This window comes from Haliotis cracherodii, unplaced genomic scaffold (genome assembly GCF_022045235.1).
Source record: "Haliotis cracherodii isolate W230 unplaced genomic scaffold, xgHalCrac1.p SCAF_13, whole genome shotgun sequence".
NCBI lineage: Eukaryota > Metazoa > Mollusca > Gastropoda > Lepetellida > Haliotidae > Haliotis > Haliotis cracherodii.
In genome coordinates, this window is record NW_027266268.1 from 41,847,697 (window position 1) to 41,857,033 (window position 9,337).

A 9,337-nucleotide genomic window follows, 5' to 3' on the forward strand; every position below is an offset into this window, starting at 1 on the left:
AACAATAATCATCTTTAATGTCAATTATATCATGTATGCTATTTCTCATATCACTTTAATACATTCTTGTAATTTGTATGTGTATCATGTTTGGGAGAGGCATTCAGATAAGCAAAATTTGCTTGTTTGCCAATCCCTCCACTTTATGGAAATAAATATGTTAATAACATAAAGAACTGGAACTTGGTAACGCATGGGTAGTTAGCCGACTGTAGTCTATTCTGGTGAAAGGGGCCCCGGCGAAACTCAGCCGTTTATCTATTACTGTCGCTGATACGCTGAGTGAACACAGGCTATACTGACTATAGATTAATTCATTTTAGTGAGCGAATCTACAAGATAATCATAGAATTTTGCATAGCATAGCAATATGGCAAACGCTCAAGTGGTGAGTGAGTGAATATGGTTTTACGCCGCTTTTAGCAATATTCCAGTTATATCAAGGCGGGGGACACCTGAGTGAGTGAGTTGGGTTTGACGATGCTTTTGACATTATTCCAGTTATATCACGGTGTGTCAGCTTAATGTGGAAGGAAAGCCCGAAGTGATGCAGGTCTTCGATGAAACCCACGAGCACGGGTATGGTGCTGACAAACCTAGAAACGTAATCGGGGCGAACCGGGATTCGAACCAACAATCATAGGTTTCTGGGGTGCCCAAGGGACGCAACTCTGCACAGCGAATCGCGGCGCCTTAGACGATTGGGCCACCCGTGCCCCCGAGAGCAATCTCATTAAAATCAGATCTTAGTTCTCGCTACCGCTAAACAAAGATCTGAGGACATCCCTAATGGGATGTCCTCAGATCTTTGTTTGGCGGTAGCAATTACAAAGATTTGATTTTAATGAGATTGCCCCGAGGGACACCAGAAATGGGCTTCACGCATTGCACCCATATGGGGAATCAAACCCGGGCCTTCGGCGAATAAACACACAAGTGCCTCGCTGTACTCCAAACAATCTTTGGGGACAGTATTTGGTCTACTCCTGCTACAAATTTAGTTTCAAGTCAAGAAACGGAGACAGAATCCACTGGCGCTGTTGTCTGAGATCATGCCGTTCCAGAATGGTAGCCGTAATTCTGAAAGAAGAAAAATGTCTTACAGCATCGTGCCAAAAGAGAGTAAAGTTGTTTAAATTGCTATATATTTCAAGTAATTACATCTGCATTTGCTGAATTTTCCTGGTTCCGTTTTTCACCAATTTCTCAGACAAAAAAAAAATTACAAGCCGGTTAAAAGTGTTAATTTTGTGCCTTTAAACAGTAAAACAAATGCACACAAGACGAGAAATATCAATATCGGGTGTTTTAAAAATAGGTAACTTGTTCCGATATCAATATTGTCAATATTGGTTGTAAAACGTAATGAATTTAATGAATTGCAAATTACGTACGCATTACGCAAATGATTATACATCATGTCAACATCATGTCACTCATGGGCTTCCATACATTTTTTATTTTAACAAGGAGGGTCCACTTTTCGATATAATTTTTCACATAATTATGTTTCTAATAATTGTAACAATGTTGGAAAGGAATATGGTTATCGGTCGTGTTTAACACACATGTTCTCTGCTGGTGCGGCCGTAGTTACATAGCAGACGACGCTATACAATTTATGGTTGATGGGCATGTTAGAAGTATATTTGAAGCCAACTGCTATTATTTTCATCATTATTAATTACAATTTTACATAAATGTGTATTTGTCAACTTACCATAAAATAATACGGCTCCGTTATCGTTGTTTTTTCTGAATATTTTCCAAGGCACTAGCAGGATCACTACGAATTATCTCCCTTTGCGAGCTCTTCTTGATGTACAGCGACCCGTAGATGCCATATTCTCCTCGTTGGTTTTTATCTTTTTTGATGCGGGAATTAACCATTTTCCCGAAGGTTGATTTTGGTAGACTTTTTAATACAAACTCAAATACATTCAATTAAAAGGAAACAGTCGTAAAATATTCTGTTGCAATTTTCTTGAGGTTAAATAACAGAATGACCAGACTATAATTCGCTGTGCAGAGTTGTGTCACTTGAACACACCAGAAACCTGTGGCCGTGGGTTCGAATCCCTGTTCGCGGTGATCAGTGCTGTAACATCATACCCGTGTTCTCGGGTGTCACCAAAGTAGTAAACACTTCGGGCTTTCCTCCCACATTAAGCTGCCCTGCTGTGATATGACTGGAATACTATTCAAAGCAGCGTTAACCCCCTGGATGATCTCAATCACTAGATTATCTGGTCCAGTGAGATCATTTGACTGATGACATAGTTTGTATGACATATATGTTTATAGTCCAAACTAGGACGCAAAGTGTCAGTGCTATAGGACAATATTGCTATTTATCAAATATATCTAACATTTTATTATGCATACCACCTAGCCAAGAATGCTATAATGCCTTTAAAATAAAAGGGAAGATAACTCTTCAATTTCCTTTTTGAGGCAAATGGTGTTGATTTTTATGTTAAAGAAAATATGCACTATGTTTTACACAAATCTAAAAATGGCATAACACCTCTAAATCAATAAACCTTCAGAACATGATTTGATAAATGTAACTATATCATTACACATATATATCTCCTTGACCACAAGTGGAATAAAGCCTGTACAATCTACAGCATTTCCTTTTGGCTGATGATAGTCAATCACATTTCAAAGCGGAATATGAATGAAATGGGTAATATTGCCAATTTTTAAAGATTTTTTTAATATATTATAACTAACATCCCCTTGACCACACACATGTTAGAACATCTTTAAAATCTAAACTTAATGAATCTTAAGATTTTCTTTGGGCCGATGATAGTTAATCACACTTCAGAAGACAATGTAGTTACAATCAGAACTGCTGTAACAAATGTAATAATCTCCAGCTGGGTGTTTGTTCCTGTACCGTATTTCTTTGGTAAATTGATGTCATACTGTCCAACTTCTAACAGGATTCGGTTATATGGATGAGGTGAAATCAACTGCTACTATAGTGGTTACAAGGTGCTCTCTGCCCATGTGGAGCAACATTTGCTGCAACTATCGACCATCAACCGGCGTGACTATGCTCAGATGGGGATAGGGCACGTTCCCAGTACCAGATGCGTGCCCTGCGACTAAAGACCATTAATGGTAACTAAAGTGTCGTGAAAGACAGACAATGGTTACTATAGTGTCGTGTATGACAGACAATGGTAACTATAGTGTCGTGTATGACAGACAATGGTTACTATTGTGCCGTGTATGACAGACAGTGCAAACTAACGTACAGTGTATGACAGACAATGGTAACTATAGTGTCGTGTATGACAGACAATGGTTACTATTGTGCCGTGTATGACAGACAGTGGAAACTAACTTACAGTGTATGACAGACAATGGTAACTATAGTGACGTGTATGACAGACAATGGTTACTATTGTGCCGTGTATGACAGACAGTGGAAACTAACGTACAGTGTATGACAGACAATGGTAACTATCGTGTCGTGTAAGACAGACAATGGTAACTATAGCGTCGTGTATGACAGACAGTGGTAACTATCGTGTCGCGTATGACAGACAGTGGTAACTATAGTGGCATGTATGACAGACAGTGGTAACTATAGGGTCATGTGTGACAGACAGTGGTAACTATAGGGGCATGTATGACAGACAATGGTAAATATAGTGTCGTGTGTAACAGACAGTGGTAACTATCATGTCGTGTATGACAGACAGTGGTAACTATAGTGGCATGTATGACAGACAGTGGTAACTATCGTGTTGTGTAAGACAGACAGTGGTAACTATAGTGTCGTGTATGACAGACAGTGGTAACTATAGATTCGTGTATGACAGACAATGGTAACTATAGTGTCGTGTATGACACACAGTGGTTACTATCGTGTCGTGTATGACAGACAGTTTTAACTATCGTGTCGTGTATGATAGACAGTGGTAACTATAGTGTCGTGTATGACAGAGAGTGGTAACTATCGTGTCGTGTATGACAGACAGTGGTAACTATGGTGTCATGTGTGACAGACAGTGCGAACTGTCATGTCGTGTATGACAGACAGTGGTAAATGTAGTGTCATGTGTGACAGACAGTGGTAACTATAGTGTCATGTGTGACAGACAGTGCGAACTGTCATGCCATGTATGACCGACAGTGGTTACTATAGTGTCGTGTATGACAGACAATGGTAACTATCGTGTCGTGCGTAACAGACAGCTGTAAATATCGTGTCATGATTGACAGACAGTGGTTACTATAATGTCGTGTTTGACAGACAGTGGTAACTAGAGTGGCATGTGTGACAGACAATGGTAACTATTGTGGCATGTTTGACAGACAGTGGTAACTATCGTGTCGTGTATGGCAGACAGTGGTAACTATAGTGTCTTGTATGACAGACAGTTTTAACTATCGTGTCGTGTATGACAGACAGTTTTAACTATCGTGTCGTGTATGACAAACAGTGGTAACTATCGTGTCGTGTATGACAAACAGTGGTAACTATCGTGTCGTGTATGACATACAGTGGTAACTATCGTGTCTTGTGTGACAGACAGTGGTAACTATCGTGTCGTGTGTTACAGACAGTGGTAACTATCGTGTCGTGTGTGATAGACAGTGGTAACTATAGTGTCGTGTATGACAGACCGTGGTAACTATCGTGTCGTGTGTGACAGACAGTGGTAACTATAGTGTCGTGTATGATAGACAGTGGTAACTATAGTGGCATGTATGACAGACAGTGGTAACTATAGTGTCGTGTGCGACAGACAGTGGTAACTATAGTGTCGTGTATGACAGACAGTGGTAACTATCGTGTCTTGTATGACAGACAGTGGTAACTATCGTGTCGTGTATGACAGACAGTGGTAACTATAATGGCATGTGTGACAGGCAGTGGTAACTATCGTGTCTTGTATGACAGACAGTGGTATCTATAGTGTCGTGTATGACAGACAGTGGTAACTATAGTGTCGTGTGTGACAGACAGTGTTACCTATAGTGTCGTGTATGACAGACAGTGGTAACTATCGTTTCGTGTATGACAGACAGTGGTAACTATCGTGTCGTGTATGACAGACAGTGGTAACTATAGTGTTGTGTTTGACAGACAGTGGTAACTATCGTTTCGTGTATGACAGACAGTGGTAACTATAGTGGCATGTGTGACAGACAGTGGTAACTATAGTGCCGTGTGTGGCAGACAGTGGCAACTATAGTGTCGGGTGTGACAGACAGTGGTAACTATAGTGTCGTGTATGAAAGACAGTGGTAACTATAGTGTCGTGTATGACAGACAGTGGTATCTATAGTGTCGTGTATGACAGACAGTGGTAAATATAGTGTTGTGTGTGACAGACAGTGGTAACTATCGTTTCGTGTATGACAGACAGTGGTAACTATAGTGGCATGTGTGACAGACAGTGGTAACTATAGTGCCCTGTGTGACAGACAGTGGTAACTATCGTGTCGTGTATGACATACAGTGGTAACTATAGTGTCGTGTATGAAAGACAGTGGTAACTATAGTGTCGTGTATGAAAGACAGTGGTAACTATCGTTTCGTGTATGACAGACAGTGGTAACTATAGTGGCATGTGTGACAGACAATGGTAACTATAGTGTCGTGTGTGACAGACAGTGGTAACTATCGTGTCGTGTATGGCATACAGTGGTAACTATAGTGTCGTGTTTGACAGACAGTGGTAACTATCGTGTCGTGTATGACAGACAGTTTCAACTATAGTATCATATTTGATAGACAGTGGTCACTAATACCAACTATCCACTTATAGTCGCCTCCTAAACGGAGCTGTGGGTATATCCCAAGGGTAAAGGTTTCCAAGAAATGAATACCGACACTTGGCTGTCCATGGCTCATCAAGATAACGAATAAATATAATATCGATTTGGTTCAATATATGTTTCCTCCAATAGACGTATTTATTATTGTTTGGGGACATACGTTACACATTTTTGAGATTTTGTGGAGGCCTTCCAAACAATTGCAATTTCCATTGAAACTGTCCGATTTCTGAAACACGATGAAGTGACGACGCATTTCTATATAGATGCCCCTAGATGTTACTAGTACATGTCTTTTATCAGCCTCAGCGCTACGATCTGTTAGTTTTAAATCTGCCCAAGAAATAAGTGAGCTTGCATGTTCTGCATCATGTATACGTATTACTTCTTCTTTTTTATCTTTTCGTGCGTTCGTGTAATGTGAGCCAAATGACATATTTGTCGAATTTTAGGCTTGATCATATTCCATATTTTAAATGAAGGTCGCAATTTCCTGCTTAAAACGTTCAGAATAACATGATGATGTGGGATGTCCTCAAACTAGAGCCCAACGACAAGCCGAATCCGTACATGTACCTCTCTCTACAAGTTTTCTTCGTTGATGGGATATATATACTAAGTGGTGTAAACATTTTTTTGACAACATAATGTTTGGTCATTCATCTGATTGATATTTTACCGAAACAAATTCATTGACAAAACCAAAACCTATTAATAGGAGACAGAGCGACGATCCATAAACTAGGGGTGATGTGCCACCACAATTGACAATGTCCATATCGGGTGTTACTACCAATTGCGTTGATACAGACGAGGCAGCAGCGGCGCTTTGAAAACACCGGACCATTGAAAAAAGCCCAGGGGATGTGGTTCCAAATGTCAATCAAAGGTTGGGCCTACTGAGCTAGCATTATGGGTGTTTCTGATCCTGTCGTAGCCGTCCATCCATCTCATCCCAGACATGTTCTATGGGGGACATATATGGCGACGCAGCCGATCATTGCAGTACAGCAATCTTATGCTGCCTCAAAAAGGTATGTTACAACACGTGCAATATGTTAGTAGGTATTATACTGCTGCTAGGTCCTTGCATTTCAACAATGGACCGAACATGACCTTGAGCGATACCGCAAGCCATGTGTTGTGATGCCACCCATACCATTACACTTTAAGCCCCAAACTGACGATGGTGAATAACGTAACGTTGCTTTAACGTTCTGCCTTGACGAGAGAGTGGGAGGGAGGGGGGGTGGGGGGGTGGGGTTGTACTACATGTGGTCATAGATACTCTCTTTATTGAGTAGATGTACATCAATTTAATATCACTCGAGTTGGCTACTCAATGTTCAATAACTCCAGCTCGACAGGGTATTGTTATTGAAACGAGTCGTTCCCTGTGTACCGTCCTAATGTACATCTCTTTGTCTCACAATTCACATAAACTGGAGGCCTATTTGTTTGATTAGTAATAACAATAACCTACTTGTGCTGTGTAAGAACAAGAGACGAACTAATACGTGCTTTTGTATTATTCTAAAGTGGCTCAGATGGAGAGGAAATTATATCCCTGCGCCAGCTTGAGCCAGTGTGTGTCGACGTTGTCCACCGAGAAAAACAGTAGGACACACAACAACAACAGCACGGTACATGAATAGTTGCATCCAGTCAACGAAACACAGGCACCAACAATTGAATCAATACCACAACAATTGAATCGCACACTAATTATATATCCAGCACCAGCACTGCCCAGGAGACATAACCCCGACTGAATGAAAGTGCACACACACTCACTCACACCACGCACTGACACCACGCGCGCACACACACATACACACGCACGCACGCACGCACACGCACACACACACACACACACACATTGACATCTGAACACACACTGATATGTGAACATACACATCAACATCTGAACATACACACACATTGTCATCTGAACACACACACTGACATCTGAACATACGCATCAACATCTGAAGACACACATTGACATCTGAACACACACTGACATCTGAACATACGCATCAACATCTGAAGACACACTTTGACATCTGAACACACACTGACATCTCAACATACACACCGACCTCTGAACACGCACGCACGCACGCAGACACACACACTCACGTACACACAGACATATGAACACAAACACAAGATTAACATCTCAACATACGGCCCGTGAATATCCTGGATAGAATAGGTCTTCAGCAAAGCATGCTTGTCGTAAGAGGCGACTAACGGGATCGGGTGGACATGCTCTCTGACTTGGTTGATGCATGTCATCGATCCTAATTGCGTGGATCAGTGCTCACATTGTCAATCACTGGATGGCCTGGTGTAGACTAGATTATTTACAAACCGCCGTCATATGGCTGGAATATTGCTGAGTGCGGCGTTAAAAAACAAACAAACAAACATCTCAATATGCACACCGACATCTGAACACACGCATTGACATCTGAACACACGCATTGACATCTGAACACACACCGACCTCTGAACACACACCGACCTCTGAACATACACATTGACATCTGAACAGACATACATGTACCAACATCTGAACACGCACACAGACATCTGAAAACACACACATACACACACACACCGACCTCTGATCATATAGATTAACATCTGAACGTACACACCGACCTCTGAAAATACACATTGACATCTGAACACACATCAAAATGTGAACTCACACACCCACATCTGAACATACACACCCACATCTGACGCACATACTGACATCTGGACATACACACCCACATCTTAACACCCACACCCACATCTGAATGCACACACCGACATCTGAACACATACACCCACATCTGAACACCCACATCGACATCTGAACTACAGACCGACAAGATAACAAACCCGCGTATTGAGCTTTGTAGTCTGTGAGGGTGTTGGCCGTCAAATGTTTAGCATCTAGTGTGTTGAAAGCTACTGGTGGAGTAGGGCGTGTCTTCATAGATTGAGGACATAACTCCTAATACAGACAGGCTCCATGACTTGAGATCGACTCCACTGTTACAGGAAGGCTCTACTGCTAGATACCTGAAAAGGTACAAGCGGCCGGCTACATTACTACAGAAAGACTCAAGTACAAGCACCCGGCTACATTACTACAGAAAGACTCCAGTCAGGGAGACCAGTTACAGAACAACGGAGAGGCTCCAGTGTTACAGATAGGCTCCATCTCCATTGCAAGGACTATGTTTCTGGCAGATTGTTTGAGATCCAGACACTATCGACGTGAGTAGACACCTAACCTAATATGTAACTTTCCTAATTATTATGTATTTGTGTATAATTATTATATATGTGCAAATTGAAGTGTTTTAAGTTAAGCACTGTGTTTCTTTGTAGATGTTGGTAAAGGAGGATAATTGCTATGTATTGCTCTATAATTGTTTTGTATGTGCAAAATAGTATCAGCAAGTTACAAAAAACTGATATAGTGGCGGGTAACATTACTGGAATGTTTAATTAGTACTCCACACTG